This window comes from Oryctolagus cuniculus, chromosome 6 (genome assembly GCF_051225735.1).
Source record: "Oryctolagus cuniculus isolate XC-2025 breed Fujian yellow rabbit chromosome 6, ASM5122573v1, whole genome shotgun sequence".
Classification (NCBI taxonomy): domain Eukaryota; kingdom Metazoa; phylum Chordata; class Mammalia; order Lagomorpha; family Leporidae; genus Oryctolagus; species Oryctolagus cuniculus.
In genome coordinates, this window is record NC_142872.1 from 62,509,204 (window position 1) to 62,532,163 (window position 22,960).

Below are 22,960 nucleotides of genomic sequence, written 5' to 3' on the forward strand. Positions count from 1 at the left end.
CTTTATTTGAAAGGCAAAATTACACACAGAGAGGGAAAGACAAAAAAGAGATTTTTTCATCCATGGATTCACTCCCTAAACAGCCGCAAAGGCTGGGAGTGGGCCAGGCCAAAGCCAGGAGCCAGGAGCTCCAGTCTGGTCTCCCACATGGGTGCAGCGGCCCAAGCACTTGGGCTATCCTCCTTTGTCTTCCCAGGCACATCAGCAGGGAGCTGGATGGGAAGTGGCGCACCCAGAACTGGAACCGGAGCCCTTACGGGATGCAGGCCCTTGAGTCACAACCTCTCTCCTTTCGGCCCACTCCCCAACTCTGCCCCAGCGCAGCCCGGCCCCCAGAAGGTTGGTTTCAAACAATTTGCATCCACAAGTTCGCCTTAGGCCACATAGTTTTAAGACAGGATGGGAACCCGGCTGGGCAGAGCTAGTGTGTCATCATAGGCAGGCTGTCAGATTTGCCCAATACCACTTCTCTCTTCAATCAAGCTTTATTAAGAACACAGGTCTGAGTCCACAGGAACAAATTCTTGCTCTCCAAGGAACACATTTGAAAGGGCTTTTATTGCGCCGCGTTACTGTGTAAATGATACAAGAGGCTCACCAGCGGGAGCCATCCCAGAGTGACCAAAAAAAAAAAAAAAAAAAAAAGCACAACGAAAATACCAGCAGGCTCCAGCCCCTGGGGCCAGATTTCAGATTTCATCTTTTAGACCGAAAAAAAAAAAGTTAGATTTTCATCTGAAGGTGACAATTCCCTAGAAGTGATGGGGGCGGAGCTTTAGTATTTTGACTCCATCCCTCCTGCCGCGTCCCGGGTCCCAGACAGAGCGACCCTCCCCGGGTCGCCGCGGCCGGCCCTGGGCTCCCTCCCCCGCGGCGGGCAGGAGCCGGCTGCACTTTCATTAGCAACACATGCGCGGCCCGCGCGCACCCCGCCCGCGCCGCCGCCCCCTCCCCCCAACCCCGAGCCACAATGGATGGCCCCCCGGGCGCCAAGGGCACGGGCACAGCCGCGCCGCGCCGCTCTCAGGTGCACGCGGCGGGCCCCGGGGCGGCCGCGTTCCCAGGCGCGCGGAGGCGGCGCGGCGCCCGCGTTAATTACTGCGCGTTTGCAGCGTGGAGAGGCGGCCGCGCCCGGGGCCCGCCGCCGCCCGGCCGGCGGCGCACAAAGGCTGCGTGCGCTCTGAATGGAGGCGAATCGCAGCCTCGGCCCCCGTGAAAAGAGCCGTGAGCGACGCTGCATTCTGTGCCTTTCAGCGGCGCGCAGACTGTGAAATCCGCACAGTCGCGCCCTTCTCTTTAAAGGCGGCCGGGACAGGGGCCGCGGCCGCGCGCCCCACCATTCGCTGCGCGCGGAGACCGAGAGTTCACGCCGGGGACAAGGGCGGCCCGGCCGGGGGTGGGTGGGGAGTGGGGGGTGGGATTCCCAACCCACCGGGGCTGCGGGCCCCCTTTCATGGCGCCTTTTGTTGGGCTCGCCCTGGCGCGGGAGTGGCGCGATCAGGTGCTTGGCCACGAGCCGGGCAAGCGGGGTCCCTGCCCAGGACGGACGGCGCGCTGCCGTGGGTGGAGCTGTCCCACAGGGGCCGGGCCACACCCACTCTGTGAGTCTCTCGCAGTGATTATGACGGAAGGAAGACATACCAGAACCAAGTAAGACCGTATTACACTGTACTTAAAATATTTGCTATTTTAACACACACACACACACACACACGCACGCACATTCACACTGCATGAGACTCAAAGGGTAATGGCAGGATTCAGGGAAAAATACATTAATTTAAAAAAGATTTGTTTGGAAAGCAGAGTGACAGAGAGAGACAGAGATTTTCCATCCTTGGTTCACTCCCCCAAATGGCTGCAAGGAAGCTAGGAGCCAGGAACTCCATCCAGGTCTCCCTCGTGGGTGGCTGGCGCCCAAGCACACCGGGGCTGCTTTCCCAGGTGCATTAGCAGGGAACTGGACAGGAAGGGAGTGACCAGGACTCCTACTGGAGATGCAGTATCGAATCAGCCTAGCAGGTTGGTGCCCAACCACAACCCCGACCTCCAACTCTAGCCCCCGCAATACAGATTAATTTTTAAACAGGTCTTTTTTTAATATTTTATTTATTTATTTGAGAGGTATAGTTACAGGAAGAGGGAGAGACAAAGAGAGAGATCTTCCACCTGCTGGTTCACTCCCCAAATGGCCACAACAGCTGAAGCTGGGCCAATCCAAAGCCAGGAACCAGGAGCTTCTTCCGGTTCTCCCATGTGGTTGCAGGGGCTCGAGTACTTGGGCCATCTTCCACTGCTTTCCCATCCCACAACAGAGAGCTGGACCAGAGAAGGAGCAGCCAGGACTCGAACCAGTGCCCATATGGGATGCTGGCACTGCAGACGGAGGCTTAGCCCACTGTGCCACAGCGCCGGCCCCCAATACATATTAATTTTATTGTGAATTACAGGTGCTGGCTCAGAGGTGTGGACCTAGTCTTGAAGCCCTGTGATGAACAGAATCTGTTTCCAGTGTCTCTTGGGTAAGCTGTTTGGGGAGAGTATCTTGGGGCAGGTGACCAGGAGCCTGAACCTTGGGACAAAGTCCTCCTGAGGCTCCAGTCACTGAGGCGCAGGACTCGCTCTGACTGCTCCAGGTTCTGAATTCTGGTGTTGGGAAGCTTGTCAGGGCCTCAGCAGTTACTTGCCTGTCCAGATCAAGCTGCAATTTTCCCGTCGTCCCTCTTGCCTCCCTTGCTGTTGGCAAAGCTGGAAAAGAAAGAGTATGAGCCTGTGTCCTTCATACAGAAAGTGTGTGGCGCACGTGGCCCTACTTGGTACCCAACCATTTCCCTGGAGGAAGAAGGACTGAGTGTTTTATCAATTACACCTGCTGTTTTAGCAGCTGCTATGGGCTGGCAATGAGATGGATTATGCCATTTAATTCTCTTTTTAAAAAGGTTTATTTATTTATTTGAAAGGCAGTTACAGATGAGGGGAGGAAGAAAAGGGGAGAGAGAGAGGGAGGAAGGGAGGGAGGAAGGGAGAGAGAGATCTTCCATCATGCTAGTTCTCTTCCCAAATGGCTGCAACGGCCAGGGCTGCACGAAGCCAAAGCCAAGAGTCCAGAGCTCCATCCCGGTCTCTCACATGGGTGCAGGGACGCAAGCACGGAGCCACCTTCCGCTGCTTTCCCAGGTGCATTAGCAGGGAGCTGGATCGGAAGCGGAGCTGCTGAGACTGCACCTGGTGCTCCCATCAGGGACGCCAGGACTGCTGGCGGCTTAAACAGCTGTACCGCAACACCTGCAGGGACTGGGTGCTGTCGGGCCTGAAGCAGGAGAAGGCTCCCGCTACAAACCCGGGTCCCTGAGAGGGGGAGGTCAGTCTGAGCGCTGGCTGCGATGGCTCCCGAGATCTCTCTGGGTGTGCCCCCTCCTCATTCCACCCCCAGGGCTCTCACACACCTCTGTTACCTGATGGCCACAGGAACCAATGAGATAGATTGTTTTCCCCTGAGTCTCATCTTGAGGGTCCCGGATGTTCACGACACCTCTTAAAGGCATCCAGTAAGTGGCAGGACCAGAGACAGTGCTCTTTGCCTTGTGTGTGTGTGTGTGTGTGTGTGTGTGTGTGTGTGTGTGTTGGGGGGCAAGGGGAATGGGGCCAGATAGGAGTCTCATTAGCATCACCGCAGGAACTTTATAGTGTAGGAGCCCGAACCTGTCCCTAGAAGTTCTGATTTTATAGGTCTGGTGTGGGTCTAGGGAGTCTTTATTCAAACTCAATAAAAATATACTTCTAAGGCTGACCTTTCTTCACATGTAAATTTGGCTTTATGTCTAATTTTACCTTTTTTTTCACAATTCATAGTAGCATGTACGTGTATATGAGAGTACTTAAAAAGTTCATGGGGACCCAGCATTATGGAGTAGAGGGTTAAGCCACCACTTACAATGCTGGCATATCATATCTGAGTGTCAGTTCAAGTCCTGGCTACTCTGCTTCCATTTTATCAGCCTGTGCATGCATCTGGGAAAGCAGCAGAAGATGGCTCAAGTACTTGGGGTCCCTTGTCTTCCATGTGGGATACCCGGATGGAGTTCCTGGCTCCTGTCACAGGCCTGGCCCAGACCTGGCTCTTGAGGCTCTTTGGGGGAGTGAGCTAGCAAATGGAAGATCTCTCTCCTCTCCCTCTTTCTCTGTTACTCTGCCTTTCAAATAAATTAATAATAAATAAGTCTTTATAAAGAAACTGGTGGAAAAGTTGAATTAAAAATAAGCTATTCAGGTACAAACATTTTGAAATCATGCTTACTTTGTTTATAATATGCATTTTCCATGAATGTGTTGGAGACCTCTCGTGTTTATTCATTGACGTTAGATTTTCATGTAATTTTTAAAGTCATATGCATACATGGTTACGAAAAAGATCAAAGCATTACAGTAGTTCCATAGAAGTTTTTTTTTTTTTAAGATTTATTTATTTATTTATTTGAAAGGCAGAGTTGGAGAGACAGAGGCAGAGGCAAAGAGAGAGAGGTCTTCCATCTGCTGGTTCACTCCCCAAATGGCCGCAACAGGCGGAATCGGGCCGATCCAAAGCCAGGAGCCAGGAGCTTCTTCTGGGTCTCCCACATAGGTGCAGGGGCCCAAGCATTTGAACCAGCTTCTGCTGCTCTCCCAGGCTCATTAGCAGGAAGGTGGATCAGTAGTGGAGCAGCCAGGACTTGACCTGGCACCTATATGGGATGCTTAACTGCTTTGCTGTAACACTGGTGCCCCATAAAAGTGTGGCGCAATCTTTTTAGACAACCCAAGTGGAGTATAGATGGACCCACTGTTTGGTCCTCTGTTGCTTTTTTTTTTTTTTTTTTGGACAGGCAGAGTGGACAGTAGTGAGAGAGAGACAGAGAGAAAGGTCTTCCTTTTTTGCCATTGGTTCACCCTCCAATGGCCGCCGCAGCCAGCGCGCTGCGGCCGGCACACCGTGCTGATCCGAAGCCAGGAGCCAGGTGCTTATCCTGGTCTCCCATGGGGTACAGGGCCAAAGTACTTGGGCCATCTTCCACTGCACTCCCTGGCCACAGCAGAGAGCTGGCCTGGAAGAGGGGCAACCGGGACAGAATCCAGCACCCCGACCGGGACTAGAACCCGGTGTGCCGGCGCCGCAAGACGGAGGATTAGCCTAGTGAGCCACGGCGCCAGCCCCTCTGTTGCTTTTCAACCCAGGACACCTGGGGGAAGATTCTGCCTCAGGCCTTGGGGGGATGGTGGTTGTGGTCGTGATGTCCTGGTGGGCATGTAGGCTGTTCTCATATTTTCACTCTTCCAAGGCAACAATGCCGTGTAGAGGGGACCATGTCCAGACTTCAAGGACTGGAAATCTGCAGAATAAAATCTGGGGTTCCAAGGCATTTCTCCAGGAATTAGAAAACCCAACTCCCACAAGGGCTCTTGCAAGGAGCCCTCTTTTGAAACTCCCATTGGGTAACCCAGGAAGAAGAGCCGCTCTGGAGAGAGTGGCTGCAGGGCCCCACAACGCCCACACCTCGAAGGTGTGAGTGCATCTTCAGGCTCCGGGGCAGCTGTATGGGTGTGGTGTGGGTGTGGTTGGTGGGAGAGACCCAGCAACCTGAGTGCTGGACCAGGAACTTAGGGGGCAAACCTGTGCATTTGGCTGTGTGACACAGGACACCACAGAGCCTAACATTAAATGTCAGAGATTTATTATTAGTTATTTAGAAGACTGGAAAATCCAGAACATTTTTAAAAAGAATGGTTGACTTTGATTAACTTATCTTCACACCCATCATCCAGGAACTCTGATTAACAGTCTGGAATGTTTCCTCCTGGTCTGCCTGAGTTCAAATTCTGCTGTTAATTAACTGTGTGACCTTGGGCAGGCTCTTACAAATTGAGGTAATTCCCCAGAAGTGACAAGGATATCATCAGTCATTTAAGAAAGCACAGTTGGGGCCGGTGCTGTGGCATGGTATATTAGGTGTCTGCCTGCGACACTGGCATCAGGTATGGGTGCCAGTTCATGTCCTGGCTGCTCCACTTCCTATCCAGCTCTCTGCTATGGCCTGGGAAAGCAGTAGAAGATGGCCCAAGTCCTTGGGCCCCTGCACCTGTGTGGGAGACCCAGAGGAAGCTCTTGGCTCCTGGCTTCGGATCAGCCCAGCTCCAGCCATTGCAACCATTTGGGGAGTAAACCAGTGGATAGAAGACCTCTCTCTGTCTCTCTGTCTGTAACTCTACCTCTTAAATAAATAAATATGTCCTTAAAAAAAGAGAATATACAATTATCAGGGCTGGCACTGTAGCATAGAAGGTTAAGCTTCTGCCTGCAGCACTGGCATCCCATAAGGGCACCAGTTCGAGTCCTAGCTGCTCCATTTCTGATCCAGCTCTCTGCTATGGCCTGGGAAAGCAGTGGAAGATGGCTCACATCCTTGGGCCCCTGCACCCACATGGGAAACCCAGAAAAAACTCCTGGCTTCAGTCTTGACCAGAACCAGCTGTTGATGCCATTTGGGGAGTGAACCAGCCAATGGAAGATCTCTCTCTCTCCTTCTCTCTCTGGATCTCTGCCATTCAGATAAAATCTTTAAAAAAAAAATAGAATGGGGTGGGGCCCTGAGAATGTGTGTTTCTAGCAAGTTCCCAGGTGCTGCTGCCGCCTCCAGCCTAGCCTTCCCCTGGGAGCACTGGGGAGGAGTTAGCAGCAGAGTTCACCTGTGGGTAGGGAGGTGGAATTGCTTCTCGATCTACAGCCTGTTGTGTGACTTCAGAGTTTTTAGTTGATCTTGGACTTGGTCAGTATCTTCATGGCAACTGCTTGAGAGACCAAGCCAGAACTAAAGGGGCCACTTTTGAAAAAAGATTTACTTGTTTGAATGATAGAGTTAGAGAGAGAGAGAGACAGAGAGCAATCTCACACCCACTGGTGCACTCCCCACATGGCCCCAGTGGCCAGGGCTAGGCCAGGCTAAAACCAGGAGCCCAGAACTCCAGCCAGGTCTTGGACATGGGCGGCAGGAGCCCCAGGGCTTCTGCTGTCTTCCCAGTGCATTTGCAGGAAGCTGGAGCAGCAGCAGAGGAGCAGGACTGAGACCGGCACTTCTGTGTGGGATGTTGGCATTGCACTTGGCAGCTTATTCCACTGTGCTACAGTGCACACACACACACACACACACACACCCCAAGCCCAAGGATGGGGCCTGGCACATGGGCACCCGTCAGCAGGTGGGAGCCCTTGTGCACAGTGCCCATCTGAGCCTGCAGCCAGTGCATGTGCCCCAAGGGGCTGCCTCCCTCTTCGCACAGAGCTCAGGGCCCAGAGAGTCCCCACTGCTCGCCACCATGTGGCTGTTTTCTGTCCCGGCCTCTGGGTCTGCATCCTGAGCCAGGAGTGGGTCCACTGGGGAATGCGCAGCCGGCCTCCCTGAAGCCTGGAAGCAGAGAAATGCACACTCTCGTCCCTCTGCCTATGCCCACAGCTGCGAGTAAACCCACTTTGGCCGAGTGAGTTTTCTCAACAGGACTTTAAAATGGTAGCTTAGAGAGTCAGGCTGGATTTTAATGACCATTTTAACTGTTAGGGCATTAGAAAGTCTTAGCTCTCCTTCTTCTTATGGCTGGGATTTGTAATGGCTTAGGTTTAAATGATCTCCATAAGGAATTTATTTTCAGTTTAATAGGCTACCCCAGGTCTCGCTTTCCATGCGATTTCCTTGCCAGATAGGGAACAGTGTAAAAAAAATTAGATACGAGTCAGGCCATAACTGAGCTGAAAGATGCTGGTGTGTGGATGATATGCCTTGGACTAGAGGTGGGGGAAAGGGGTTGGCTTGGAGGGCGGCCTGCGTCTGTGCTTGGACACTGTACTGAGAGAAGGGAGGTAGTACCAGGGCCTGCAAACATGGGGGTAGCTTTGGGCTCAAGACCTCATATCCTCCTGCCAACTGAGCACGATGGGGAGCCAGGGCTGAGCTCCCGAACCAAGACACAGCTGCAGGAGCGTCTCCAGGGCCCTGAATGTGCAAATGGCCCTGCTGCTTGGTGGCAACGGAGATCCAGTGGGGAGAGGGTGAAGACACTGCTCTGGGACAGGAGTTTGGTGCAGCTGGGAAACCCACATCCCGTATCAGAGTGTTTGTCCCGTAAAGTCCTGTCTTCACGTTCCATTCCAGCTTCCTGGTCCTGTGTGCCCTGGGAGGCAGCCACAGTGGCTCAAGTACTCAGGTCTCTGCCACCCGTGTGGGAGACCCAGACTGAGCTCCCCGCTCCTGACTTCTGGGGAGTGAACTAGCAAAGGGAGACTCTCTCTGCCTTCCAAATAAAACAAGTACAGAACTGAAAATTTCTAAGAAAGGAAAAAGCAAAGACATTGACATTCTAAGAGATAAAAATGGCAGCTCAGACATGGCTGCAGACTCAGTCCTACCAGTGATGGGGCACGGAGGTGAGCTAGGGAGGCGCAAGGCAGGAAAACGAGAAGCAGATTTTATTAGTTGAGATGATTTTCTTTGTGAGCTGCAGAAATCCACCTTGTACTAGGTAAGTCAGAAAAGAAAACGTATTAGATAGCAATGAAGAGTTTAATGCACAAATCTGTCTTTAGGCCTGGCTCCATCCAAGCTCTGATATGAAGATATCATTGCTTCACTTCTCAGCCTTGATTTTCTTTGCTTTCTTCCCTTTACCAGGCAGGTGCTCCCCACGGGGTGCTGATGGTAGGTTTCCATCCTACCATCTCAGCAACCCCAGAGAAAGAAACAGCCCTTTTCCTGTTGTTCCGGCTAATGCCCTGTGGGTAAGCCCACTCTGCAGGGGCAGACCTTGTGCCAGTCTGGTAGCTGGTCTGGGTCGTGGTGGGGGTTGGGCAGGCTGCTCCAACAGTCCTCACGCCCTGAGGGGGAGGGGTATTGGAGTGGCAGCACATGCCCTCTCCAGTTTGCCAGCTGCCACATTGAAAAGTACAAGGGCTTTGCATCTAGTGGCTGACTCAGGTTTGCTTTCTGTAGTAGCACAAATTCAGCTGTTGTGGAAGAGGAACAGTGGCTTTGAACTTGGAAACTAAGGCATCTGGTTGGCAAATGGCTGCATATTATCCTTTTCTCCTCGTTGTCCAGACTTGCCTGTTATTCTGGAATGTTCCTCCAGTTGAAACAGCTGTCCTTTATAATACTGGGCATGGAACTTTCCCTTTCTATTTAAAACAATTTTATTCTATTCTATTTAAAAAAATTTATTTAGGGTCGGCACTGTGCTTAGTAGGTTAAACCTCCGCCTGTGGTGCTGACAACCCATATGGGCGCTGGTTCATGTCCTGTCTGCTCTTCTTCCCATCCAGCTCTCTGCTGTGGCCTGGGAAAGCAGTGTAAGATGACCTCGCATCACAGTCACAGATATTTTCCTACCACATTATATTTGTAGATATTTTGTAACATAATTGATGGTTATCACTACTTTGTTAGGTTAGTTATTAGAGTTTGTTACTTGATTTTTTTCCTTATTACTATATTTTAATTGACAAAAATTTCTGTTTATGATATAGAACATGGTGTTTTGAAACACAAAATACTCCAAATGGTTTATGGGAAGATGCAGTTAAAAATAATCCTTTTTTGGGGGGCGGCGCTGTGGCGCAGTGGGTTAACGCCTTGGCCTGAAGTGCCAGCATCCCATATGGGTGCCAGTTCGAGTCCCAGCTGCTCCACTTCTGATCCAGCTCTCTGCTATGGCCTGGGGAAGCAGTAGAAAATGACCCAAGTCCCTGGGCCCCTGCACCCACGTGGGAGACCTGGAAGAAGCTTCTGGCTCCTGGCTTCAGATTGGCTCGACTCTGGCCATTGCAGCCATTTGGGGAGTGAACCAACAGATGAAAGATCTCTCTCTCTCTCTCCCTCTCTCTCTCTCTCTCTCTGTGTGTGTATGTGTCTACCTCTCTCTGTAACTCTGTGAAATAAAATAAATCTTTAAAAAATAAAAAAGTCTGTTTTTGTGTAAAATATTGAAATCAAGCATAATTTTTCACAAAATACATTTTCTATGTACATTTAAAGACTCATATATGTATATATAGTGGCATGACTAAAGCAAGCAAATAGATCTTGTTATTTTATGTAAAAGAAAGAATACACATATAAGTTTATTGCAAATTTAAAAAAATTAACTTTTTTTATCTGAAAAAATTTTTAAAGATTACATCCCTTGTCTATATTCTTGAGTAACAGTGGTTTTTCTACTTATGACTTGTTTTTTGTTTTTTGTTTTTTTGACAGGGAGTCTTGGACAGTGAGAAAGAGAGAGAGACAAAGAGAAAGGTCTTCCTTTTCCGTTGCTTCACCCCCCAATGGCTGCCACGGCTGGTGCGCTGTGGCCGGCGCACTGCGCCGATCCGAAGTCAGGAGCCAGGTGCTTCCTCCTGGTCTCCCATGCGGGTGCAGGGCCCAAGCACTTGGGCCATCCTCCACTGCCTTCCCGGGCAACAGCAGAGAGCTGGCCTGGAAGAGGGGCAACAGGGACAGAATCTGATGCCCCAACCAGGACTAGAACCCGGGGTGCTGGCGCCGCAGGAGAGGATTAGCCTAGTGAGTCTTGGCACTGGCCAGTTCGTTCGTTCTTTCTTTCTTTCTTTCTTTCTTTCTTTCTTTCTTTCTTTCTTTCTTTTTTTTAAAGATTTATATATTTTATTTGAAAGGCAGAGTTACAGAGAGGTAGAGGTAGAGAGAGAGAGAGGTCTTCCATCCAATGGTTCACTCTCTAGATGGCTGCAGTGGCCAGAGCTGTGCTGATCTGAAGCCAGGAGTCAGGAGCTTCTTCCAGGTCTCCCATGCAGGTGCGGGGGCCCAAGGACTTGGGCCATAGCAGAGAGCTAGATTGGAAGTGGAGCAGCCGGGACTTGAACTGGTGCCCATATGGGATGCCAGCACTGCAGGTGGTGGCTTTACCTGCTAAGCCACAGTGCCAGATCCTTATTGAGTTCTTTATTTAGCGGAGGGTTAAGTGGTGATTGTAAAATAAACTGAAAATATGTCATTGTAAAAAATAAAAGAAGAAATAAGAAAGGAAGGAGGAGGTAGGGCTAGAGGGAGGGTAGGGTGGGAAGTACCATTGTGCTCCTAAATCTGTGTATATATGAAATACATGACATTTATTCACCTTACATAAATAAAAAATTGTAGAAAAAAAGATTTATTTCTTTATTTGAAAAGCAAAGCCAGAGTGTCAGAGAGAGAGAGAGAGAGAAATAGAGAGGGAGATCTTTCATCCACTGGGTCACTCCCTAAATGTGTGCAACAGCCGGGGCTGGGCCAGGCTGAAGCCAGGAGCGAGGAATTCCATCTAGGTCTCCCACGTGGGTGGCAGGGACCCAGGTATGGATCCGTCACTAGCTTCCCGGGTGTGTTAGGAGGAAGCTGGATTGAAGCGGAGGAATGGAGACTCGAACAGCACTCTGTGATGGAATGCGGGTGTCCAGATGGCAGCTTCACAAGCTGCCCCACAATGCCAGCCTCTATTTTCAATTCTAAACTCAGACTATAGATACGCGTCAAAGGACAAACATGCGTCTGAGCGGCTTACAAAGTGGCCTGTGCCTATTGGTACCTGAAACTAACCATGGACCCATGCTTCCTTCCCTAACACCGGGCAGCCACCTTTCAGAATACAATGATGTTAGGTGAGTTTATTATCAACATAGTTTTACAACTATATTTTAATCAGTGTCATTTTGCACTTGATGCATTTTTATTTTCTGCATTTAACAACATAGCTTTCTGCTCTGGGCTCCCTGGCACACAAGGGAGGAACACCAGATATGCGTAGGTTCTAGGCAAATGCTGGGCCATTTTATATGAGGGAGTTGAGCACCTGAGAATTTGGGAATCTGTAGGGATGTGGATCTCAAGGGATGGCTGTGCATCAGTTTATATAGGAGCCCTGGGCCGGAGTCAGGCTGTGTTAAGATTGTAATAGGCTGCTCTTCTGAGCCGAGGGGGTCCTTTCTGTTCAGCAAGAGGGCTGGGCCAGCCTCCTCCAGGCTCCTTGATGGGTGTATGGTGATGAGATATAAACTAGGTATACATGGATGGAAATAAGTGACCTGGCTCCCAGCCATGTGGCTCTGCTTGCTACTGTCCTGTTGCTAAGCACAGGCCTGAGGGAGCAGCTGTGCACTGTACACACAGCTCATAGTTTCTCTTCCTTGGCCACTGCTGATTACCCATCAGTCACCCTCGCCTCTTCAGCTGATTCAAAGCCAGGAGCCCGCATTTGTGCAGGCCACATGTAACATGCATGTTCTGGACCCCGCATTTGTGCAGGCCACATGTAACATGCATGTTCTGGAGCTTGGCTGCACAGGGCTCATAGCTTGGCCTTTTGAAAATAATCTGGGGTGTAGCTCCCCTTCAAGGACTTTGGGGTAGAACGCTCTTTGGACAGTTTCTCCAGTTCTTTGTTTTGCTCTGGTTTGCTTTTGCAACACAGAGACACTGGTGGCAAAAGCCCCAGGCCTGGGCTGGGAGCAGCAGCCTTTGCTGATATTAGGGTTTGAGGTTGGGGCTTTGAAAAGACACTCAGAAGTGGGGAATGTGGAAGATTTGGCAGGGACTTTATTTCAGTGAAGCAGGTATTTTTGAAAAACCTCGGTGTTGGGCTTCTTGAAATACTGGTTGAAAGTACAAAGGAGCTGTAACCCCTGCCTTCAGGACATCTTCAGTTTAGAACGAAAATGGTGGTTAGGTAAACTACGTCAGCAAAATGATCTCATTGCTTTGCTTTTGGGTTCCAATCACCCACCATTCACCATCTACCCATCCACCCAACCATCCATCCATTCATCCATCCGTCCATCCATCCATCCATCCATCCGTCCGTCCGTCTGTCCATCCATCCGTCTAGCCATCTATCCATCTACTCACACATCCATCCATCCACCTGCACATCCATCCATCCATCTATCCGACTATCTTGCAAACATCAAATGCCTCCTACATGGCTATTACTGGAGACAAAATAGTGAACAAAATGAATAAAGTCTCTGATCTTGTAACTGCTAACAGACAAGTCATTGAAAACCATATTTAGCCTGTCAATGTCAAATGGCACTGAATGTTATACAGTAAAACAAAGCAGGAAAGAGAGAGGAATAGCTGTGTGTGAGCGAGGGCTGTGCATGAAGGCGTGTGTGGCGTGTGAAGTTTGTGCGGGAAGTATGTGTGTGCAGAGGCGAGGAGAGAGTGGCTGTGCATACAGACTTTTTTTTTTAATATTTATTTATTTATTTGAAAGAGGTACACAGGAGAGGAGAGAGAGAGGCAGAGAGAGAAAGAGGTCTTCTGTCTGCTGGCTCACTCCCCAAATGGCTGCAATGGCTGGAGCTGGGCCAATCTGAAGCTAGGATCAGAGAGCTTCTTCCAGGTCTCCCACGCGGGTGCAGGGGCCCAAGTACTTGGGCCATCTTCTACTGCTTTCCCAGGCCACAGCAGAGAGCTGGAGCAGCCAGGACTCGAACTGGCACGCATATAGGATGCCAGCGCTCCAGGAAGAGGCTTAGCTTACACAGCGCCGGCCCCAAACTGTGCCATTTTACAATAGAGACTTGAGCATGTGTGAATTTGGGCATCGTCAGTGAGTCCTGGACCAGTGTCCCGGGGATACTGAGGGCTAATGCAGCTAAGCGCAGAGTCGCAGCCTGGAGAGTGATGCAGGTGTCAGCACACTGCACACACGTCTTTCAGGTGACATCTGACTGGCACCGTGCGTCACGGAGAGGCTCATTTCTGTAACAGTCCTGGAAGGGCTCGCCTGCTTGCCTAAGCCTCAGCTTTAATACTGCCAATTCAGTGTTCTCTCTTTTGAGGTGTCATCGTTTAGAAATCTTTTCACCGGTGTAAACTGTGCTAACTCCACCTAATCCCCCCTTGTCAAAGCCTCGCTGAGTGATCCGAGTCCTTGGCCACCTTCACTCTCTTTGTGTGCAGTCCTGTGTCTTTCTGCAATGTGGTGCTGGACGGTCAGCAGACAAGAGCCCGGATCCTCCAGGTCCGAGGGAGGCTTCTGGTGCACGAGGAGCTGTATCTGGGCAGGACTCAGTTTTTCAGAGGGCTGGTGGGGAATATATGGCCTGTTTTTCCCTCTGCAAGCTCGTACCAGGAGGACCTTGATGAGGGTCTAAGGGAGCCCTCTGCGCAGCACTGGGGTGCCTGGAAATTCACAGAAAGAGGATCCATCTTTTTATTTATTCCTAAAAGTGCAGTCTAATCATATAAGTGTAAAGAATTAACCAGGGGCTGGAGCTGTGATATAGCGGGTAAAGCCTCCAGCATCCCATAATGACACCGGTTGGAGTCCTGGCTGCTCCACTTCCAATCCTGCTAATGCGCCTGGGAAAGCAGTGGAGGATGGCTCAAGTGTTGGCCCCTGCACCCATGTACGAGAACTGGAAGAAGCTCCTGGCTCCTGGCTTCAGATTAGCCCAGCTCTGGCCATTGTGGCCACCTGGGGAGTGAACCAGTAGATGGAAGACCTCTCTCTCATTCTTTCTCTCTCTCTGTAACTCTGCCTTTCAAAGAAAAACAAAAAAAGATTAACCAATAGGACCAGGTGTTGTGGTGCAGTGGATTAAGTCATTGCCCGAGACACCCATATAACATGTCAGAGTCCCACAGTTCAAGTCCTGGCTGCTCTGCTTCCAATGCAGCCTTGTGCTAGCGCACCTGGGAGACAGCGGATGATGGCTTAAGTACTTGGGTCCTTGCTACCCACATGGAAGTCCCTGGCTCCTGGCTTTGGCCTAGCCTAGCCTTGACTGTTGTAGGCATTTGGGGAGTGCACCAGCAGATGGAAGCTCTCTCTCTCTCTGTCATTCTTGAAAATAAATAAGTACAACTTTTTAAAAAAGGAATTGACCAATACCCCATTATTTTTGACCTCCTTACATAAATTCTCCAGCTGAATCCCTACCACCATTCCATGAAACAGGTACCATTGTTTTCACCCTTCTACAGATTAAGAAATGAAATGATGGAAAATTGAAGTAACTGCCCAAGGGACTGGTTTCAGACTTGAATCCAGATCCTCCAGCTTCCAAAATCACTCATGTGCTTCCGCTATGGCTTGGATGTGGTTTGTGGTCCCCCAGCTGTAACTGGAGGCCTGGTCCCCAAGGTGGCGATATTAGGGGATGATGGAACCTTTGAGAGGGGGGCCCAGCATGCAGGCCATGGGGGCACTGCCCTCAGAAGGGAGTTCCTGTGGGACTTCCAGGCAGTTCTCTCTCTCTCTCTCTTTTTTTTTTTTTTTTTTTTTGACAGGCAGAGTGGACAGTGAGAGAGAGACAGAGAGAAAGGTCTTCCTTTCTGCCGTTGGTTCATCCTCCAATGGCCGCTGCAGCCTGCGCACTGTGCTGATCTGAAGCCAGGAGCCAGGTGCTTCCTCCTGGTCTCCCATGCGGGTGCAGGGCCCAAGCATTTGGGCCATCCTCCACTGCACTCCCGGGCCACAGCAGAGAGCTGGACTGGAAGAGGAGCAACCGGGACAGAATCCAGCACCCCAACCGGGACTAGAACCCCGGGTGCCAGCACTGCAGGCGGAGGATTAGCCTAGTGGGCCACGGCGCCGGCCCTGGGCAGTTCTCTTGAGAGGGTCATTTTAAACCCCTGAGTATGACCCTGTGCAGCCTCTCTGCACTCCTTTTTTTTTTTTTTTAAGATTTATTTATTTATTTGAAAGTCAGAGTTACACAGAGAGAGGAGAGGCAGAGAGAGAGAGAGAGAGAGGTCTTCCATCTGCTGGTTCATTCCCTTGTTGACCGCAACAGCCGGAGCTAGGCCGATCTGAAGCCAGGAGCCAGGAACTTCTTCCTGGTCTCCCATGTGGGTGCAGGGGCCCAAGGACTTGGGCCTTCTTCTACTGCTTTCCCAGGCCACAGTAGAGAGCTGGACCGGAAGTGGAGTAGCTGGGACTCGAACCGGCACTCATCTGGGATGCTGGCACTGCAGGTGGCGGCTTTACCCGCTACGCCCCAGCACCCGCCCCGGCACTCCTGGTTTGAGATGGAATGGCTCCCTCTCCCACAGGCACCTCTGCTGACTCATCCATGCCCTGAGAGGACGCAGCCAGAGGACACAGCCAAGGGGCAGCCCCCACCACACAGCGTGCCATTTGAACTCCGAACTTGTGGAACGGTGACCTAAACACACCGCTTCTTCCCAGGCAGCCCGTGTCAGCGGACTCGCACAACTGCCTCTTTTTTTCCACCGTGACTATGGTGCTCTCCCGCTTTTCAGCAGTAGCCCACTATTTTTATTTACAATATGGACAAAAGCAGCTTGTCCACTGGGACCTCTATGCTCCGACTCTGGTGGATGCAGGCAAACCTCTGTCCTGTCGGGGAAATAGCTCAGGCACCGACGCTGGAGAATGAAGCACTGCTCCTCGGGCAGACAGGGGAAAGATGACCAGCGCTAACAGGTAGTAGTGGCTGCTATTTACTGAGCATTTTCTTAGCACCGGGCATTGCACTCTGCTTGATGGGCGCTGTCTTATATGTCTTCAGATAACTCTGTGAGGCAGGTATTATGATCCCCAAATTATGGATAAGGGAAGAGATCAGAGACAAGTAGCTTTGGAAGAGGTCACACAGCAAGGAGGGGTGGAGCTGGGATTCAAACCCAGATTCAGGTGGCTGGAGGAATGCACTCACTGGTGAATCCAGGGGTGGCAGAGAAATGGGAGTGTGGTATAGCTCAGCCATTCCCTGAGAACGTTAGAGCTTCTCAAAGTTATTTCTTAAATGTTTATTTATTTATGAGAAAGAGCAAGAAAGCAGGAGAGACAGACAATCTGTTGCTTTATTCTCCAAATGCTTGCAACAGCCTGGGCTGAGCCAAGGTCAAAGGCCAAAGCCAGGAGCCCAGAAGTCAGTCTAGGTCTCCCCTGTGGGTGGCAGGGAGCCAAGCACTTGAACCATTACCTGCTGTCTCCCAGGGTGCACATTAGCAGGAAGCTGATTGGAAGCAAAGAAGGCTGGACTTGAACCAAGCACCTTGTTATGTGATGTGGCTATATGATGTGGGTGGGCTATACCCACCCACCAAATTATTTTTAAATATTAATTTATTTATTTGAAAGAGCTGGAGGGGAGAGGGAGAGAGAGAGATATAGAGATCTACCATCTGCTGTTTTACTCCCTAGGTGGTTGCAATGGTGAGGGCTGGGCCAGGCTGAAGCCAGAGCCAGCAGCTTCATCCAGGTCTCCCCTGTGGGTGGCAGGGGCCCAAGAACTTGGGCCATCTTCCACTGCTTTCCCAGGCCATTAACAAGGAGCTGGGTTGGAAGTGGAGCAGCCAGGACAAAAAGCGGTGCCCATATGAGATGCTGGTGCCGCATGGCAAAGTTTAATGTGTGCAAGGCCGGCTCCCCTCAGAATTATTTTTGATGAAGCATCAGCTTGTTTTTTTTTCCACTTATAATCTGGTGCAGGCTAGTATGTTTCTAAAGCACAAGAAAAATGTATTTAAAGGTAAAGTCTGGGAATTTCACTGATGTCATAGCAATTAAATTGCTATTTCTCTCTCTTTTTTAATGATTTATTTGAAAGGCAGAGTTACAGAGAGACAGAGGCAGAAAGAGAGAGAGAGAGAGAGAGAGAGAGAGAGAGAGAGAGAGAGGTCTTCTATCTGCTGGTTCACTCCCCAAATGGTCACAACATCTGAAGCTGTGCGGATCCGAAGCTGGGAGCCAGGAGCTTCTTCTGGGTCTCCCACGCGGGTGCAGGGGCCCAAGGACTTGGGCCTTCTTCCACTGCTTCCTCAGGCCACAGCAGAGAGCTGGATCAGAAGAGGAGCAGCCGGGACTCGAACTGGCACCCATATGGGATGCCGGCGCTTCAGGCCAGGGCTTTAACATGCTGCGCCACAGCGCCGGCTCCTGTAAATCTTTTAAAAATAGTGAAGCCAAGGCAATTTCTCATGGCTTTGGGGGCTCACGGTTCTTTCTTTTGAATGCAGCTCTGTGCATTGAAAGGCATTAGGATGGGAAGGAGGGATGCAGATTTGCGGTCCCCACCATCCATCCCCTAATCTCTTGCAGGAGTGAGGTTTCTGGCTAGACTCTCCGCAGGGCAGCTCATAATGGTGCGATTGTCTTGATAGTGGGGAGTTAAGCATCATGGTCATAGGAATAATAGTAATAGCAATAATAAAAAGAGCCATTTGCATTTATTGTACAGCTAAGGTGGGCCAGGTGCTGCAGTAGGCACCCTGGGCTCATTGATTACACAACCGCTGTGTGAAGTGGGTGGGAAATCGCCACTTTATGATGACCAAGTGTCAGAGGAAGGAGAGGAACGTTCAACCAGGATAGTAAAAGCACTAATGGACCACGCACTCATCTGGGAGGGATGGAGATCACATAAGGGGTCCACGGGGAAAAGAATACAGGTAGGGGCCGGCGCTGTGGCGCAGCAGGTTAAAGCCCTTGCCTGAAGTGCCGGCAGCCCATATGGGTGCCAGTTCTAGTCCTGGCTGCTCTTCTTGCGATCCAGCTCTCTGCTATGGCCTGGGAAAGCAGTAGAAGATGGCCAAGTCCTTGGGCCCCTGCACCGGCATGGGAGACCTGGAAGAAGCTCCTGGCTCCTGGCTTCGGATCAGCGCAGCTCCGGCTGTGGCAGCCACCTGGGGAGTGAACCAGCGGAAGGAAGACCTCTCTCTCTGTCTCTACCTCTCTCTGTAACTCTTTCAAAAATAAATCTTTTTTAATAAAAAGAATACGGGTAGACTGTGAGCTGGCTGTGGTCTCAGATGAGACCCAGGGGTCTTTGGCTTCTGGACATTAACTCAGAGCCTGTGTGACTGTGGGACCGGAGCATGAACGGCCCGGTAGGTTCCAGGATGATCACGTGTCTCACTGGCCTTGGAGAAAGCCACCTGCCTGCCGGGAGTTTGCCGGGCGGCCCTGTGTGGAGAGGACCTGAGGCCTCCTGCCCTCAGCCGGGAGAATGACGGCTCTCTGAGCAAAGGGTCCCCCAGCCCCAGGCCAGTCCGTGACTGCAGCCCTCACCCCCCAGCCACAACTGCCTGAACTACAGAAACTACATTTTGGAGTAACTTGTCATGCACTGGATAACTAACACATTAGTTCTAGAAGAATCTCAGAATCACCAAGGCTGGGTAGTTCGTTTCTATTGTGGGATCTGACCTGTCTTTTTGGACTGTGTTAAGAAAACATATCTTGGAGTCAGCATTGTGATGTCACAAGTTAAGGTGCCACCTGAGACACCAGCATCCGATGTTGCAGCACTGGTTTGCGCCCCAGCCGGCCTGGTTCCCATCCAATTCCCTGCTAATGCACCTGGGAAGGCAGTGGAGGATGGCCCAAGTGCTTTGGTCACTACCACCCTTGTGGGAGACCTGGATGGAGTTGCTGGCTCCTGGCTTCAGCCTGACCCAGCTGTAGCTATTGTAGACATTTGGAGGGTGAACGAGCAGGTGGAAGGTCTCTAAATAAATAAATATATCTTTAAAAAAGAGAGAAAACATTTTTTAATATTAATCCCAGCCACCTTTGAGACTGGGTCATCTGCTTAAACATCAGGCCGAGTGGAGTGGCTGGGATTGGGTCCACAACCTTGCCACCAGATGCCAACGACGACCAAAGTGCTCTTGATATTGAAGGAAGACCATCTGGAGCTGTCTCGGTGGTCCAGGAGGAAGGGCGAGGAGCAAGCATGCATGCGGAAGAGGGGAAGAAGGCACAGGGGCGAGAAGAGAGCTGCTCTCCTCCCAGGTTTTCGGGAGGTTGTCTGACTCGGTAGGACTTGGGCTCTGAGCAGCGCTCACCCTCGCTGTGCTGATGGAGGATGGGCTGAGGGAAGCAACGGGAACGCAGGACTTGAGCAGAAAACTTGAGAAGAGGACTATGGACGCACACGTGGTGTTCTTCTAGCTTGCAGGTGACAGGTTTTCTTCTCTGGAGGGGCAGGTCCATGCTGTGTCACCCGAGGGAACCACAGGTGAGCTGGAGTTCGGCCTTTAGGTCACCACGTTGCCACTTTGGCTGTCAAGGCTGGGGATGAGGAAAAGCGGGGATCCAAAGGCCGGCATGCGCTCTGCTCTGCCTCTTCGACGTTGTCTTTCTTCTAACTCTGCCCTGGGCTGCCCAGAAAAGCCGCCAGTCACCGTGGCTCCCCCGAGAGCCTGTTTAATATCAGACCACAGAGGTGAACGAAACTCACAGAAGTTTATGGTATGTAAATCACAGTAAGTCCAGCCTGGGCCTCGGAGCTGAAAGCCAAGTTCCCTCGCCCGAGATGTAAGTGGAGACAGCCTCTCCACAGAGTCAGGAGTTTTGGGAATGGCAGGCCCAGCACTCTCCCTCCGGGGAACGGGTGTGGAAGCTTAGGGGGCTTCACGGCTGCCCCTGGGGCCTCTCCAAAGACTCAGGACCATGGGTCAGCCTCAGGGGACAGCGTGGTGAGCAGGCGATCAAACACAGCGTGGATCAGACCCAGGTCTGCCTATGGAAGCAATTTCCTTTTTATTTTTTAACTTAAAAATGTGTTTATTCACTTATTTATCTGAAAGGCAGAGAGAGGCAGGCAGACAGACAGAAAGAGGTCTTCCACCTGCTGGCTCACTTTCCAAATCCCCCCAATAGCCAGACCTAGACCAGCTGAAGTTGGGCGTTGGGGACTCGATCCAGGTCTCCAGCATGGGTGGCGAGGGCCCAGCTGCTTGGGCCCACATCGGCTGCCTTCCAGCGCACACGTTTCAGCAGGAAGCTGGAGTCCGGGTGGAGCTGGGACGCACATCTTGGCACTCTAGTAAGAGGTGTCTTGAGTGCCCTGCTGGACACTCTCCCCAAGAAGCAGAGTTTTCCTGCATTCTTCCACCTTCCACCGGGCCGCCATCATAAGAACACCCCATCCCGGGGGCCGGCGCTGTGGCGCAGCGGGTTAAAGCTCCGGCCTGCAGTGCCAGCATCCCATATGGGTGCTGGTTCGAGACCTCGCTGCTCCACTTCTGATCCAGCTCTCCGCTATGGCCTGGGAAAGCAGTGGAAGATGGTCGAAGTCCTTGGACCCCTACACCCACGTGGGAGACCTGGAAGAAGCTCCTGGCTCCTGGCTTCGGATAAGCACTGCTCTGGCCATTGCAGCCATTTGGGGAGTGAACCAGTGGATGGAAGACCTCTCTCTCTCTCTCTGCCTCTGCCTCTCTATAGCTCTGCCTTTCACATAAATAATCTTTTTATTTTTAAATAAAATACTTCAGAAGAGAACCAGGAAGAGTCCCTTTGAGAGGATTTTTAAAAGTTCCCAGCTGAAAATGAGTATTACCACCCATGGGAAGGACATTTGGTCAGCATTTTCTTAAAAAGAGCAACAGCAAAGTCCCTTTGCAATGATGAAATCCACGCTGCCCTGGAAGTTTTAAAAGCTCAGAACAAAAGTCCCCTTTATTTGTGTCTATTAGCAAGTATTGCCATGATTTGCCATTCAATTCAAAAGGAAAAATCTCTTTTAATAAGACTCAAAACAGCAAGATTCCCAAGGGACGCATCAGACACATATCATCACCATTCACGGAAGTGGAACTAATAGCATTGTAATGCTTGCACTAGTTTAAAGCTGGAGTCCAAAAGAAAGCAGAATGTGAATGGTTGGGATGGAACATTAGCCTCTGAGGCTGGGCATTTGGTGCTGAAGCGAAGACGCCGTGTGGGAAAGCCTGCGTCCCATATGAGCATGCCCGAGTTTGAGTTCCAGCTCTGCTCTGTTGCTGATTCCAGCTCCTTGCCGATGCACACCCTTTAGGCAGCAGATGATGGTTCAAGCACCAGGGTCCCTGCTTCCGCTTGGGAGACTCAGGTCGAGTTCTGAGCTCCCGGCTCTGGCCTCATCCAGCCCTGCTGTTGCAGGCGTTTGGGGAGTGTGGATGAGAGAGCTCCCCGCTGCCTGTTGGTATGTCACTTTTCTCTGTGTCTTTGTCTTTCAAAATAAATTTAAAAAATGTTTAGTAACAAAAGAGTTAGTTTCTGGACTTGATTTTTTTTTTTTTTTTATGTCAAGAGCTTGTTGATTGCCAATGCCCACTATTTGAATGCGCTCTCCTGGGCCAGAATGTTTGGTTTGCTCCATATCAAAGCACAAAAATGCTATCAGGTGTGATTTTGCTGCACTGGAGCATTAGCGCTGCACCTGTAACATCCACAAACGGTCATCAGCAGAGACTGGTTGATCTGGGGAGGTAGCCTGTGCCCTTTGGCCATTCCTCAATTATTGGAGCCATCTAGCAGAATCTCTACCTGTTGGCTGGAGGCAGTGTCCATGAGATATCGCAGTGTGCACAGCAGAGCTGCAGCATCATGCACAAAGCAAGCCTAACTCCCCCCCACTAAGATTTATTTTACTTATTTGAAAGGCAGAGTGACAGACTGAGAGGTGGAGAGAGAGAGAGAGAGAGAGAGAGAGAGAGGTATCTTTCACCTGCAGTGACTTCAGCAGTCACTGGGGCTGGCTGGGCTGAAGCCAGAAGCCAGGAGCTTCATCGAGATCTCCCATGTGGGCGACAGGGCCCAAGCACTTCCCCTACCATCTCAGGTGTGTTAGTATCCAGAGAGCAGGCGCAGAAATGGAGCCGCTGGGATTGGAACTCTCACTCATATGAGATGCTGGCATCAATGGAAAAGGCATATTTTGAAAAAAAAAATCATGTTATGGATTTCAAAAAAATTTTTGCACCGCAGTTAGCTGATCTTTGATTTCATTCCTCCACAAACTTGTTGAGGTACTCTTGCATGTAGAAGGGTCTCTATTAGGCAAATGCCTGGGGGCGCTGGTCAGGATCTAATTAACTTTCTGTTTGTGTACTTAAGAAAATCATCTCACTTGTGACAACGAGCACACATTGCTTTTGTAATGAAAACAATAACAAAATACAGTTGTATCACGATCCGCACTGGA

General features: G+C 50.8%; 1 long non-coding RNA gene across 1 annotated transcript in view; it reads left to right on the top strand.

Moving 5' to 3' along the window:
- The first annotated feature begins 1,436 nt into the window (after positions 1–1,436).
- The window catches only part of LOC103347975 (uncharacterized), a 35,980-nt gene continuing 14,456 nt past the window's right edge, over positions 1,437–22,960 (top strand). The window contains exons 1-2 of the long non-coding RNA XR_007918575.3: positions 1,437–1,650; positions 2,451–2,522. This is a non-coding gene — a long non-coding RNA (uncharacterized LOC103347975). The remainder of the gene's footprint in view (positions 1,651–2,450; positions 2,523–22,960) is intronic.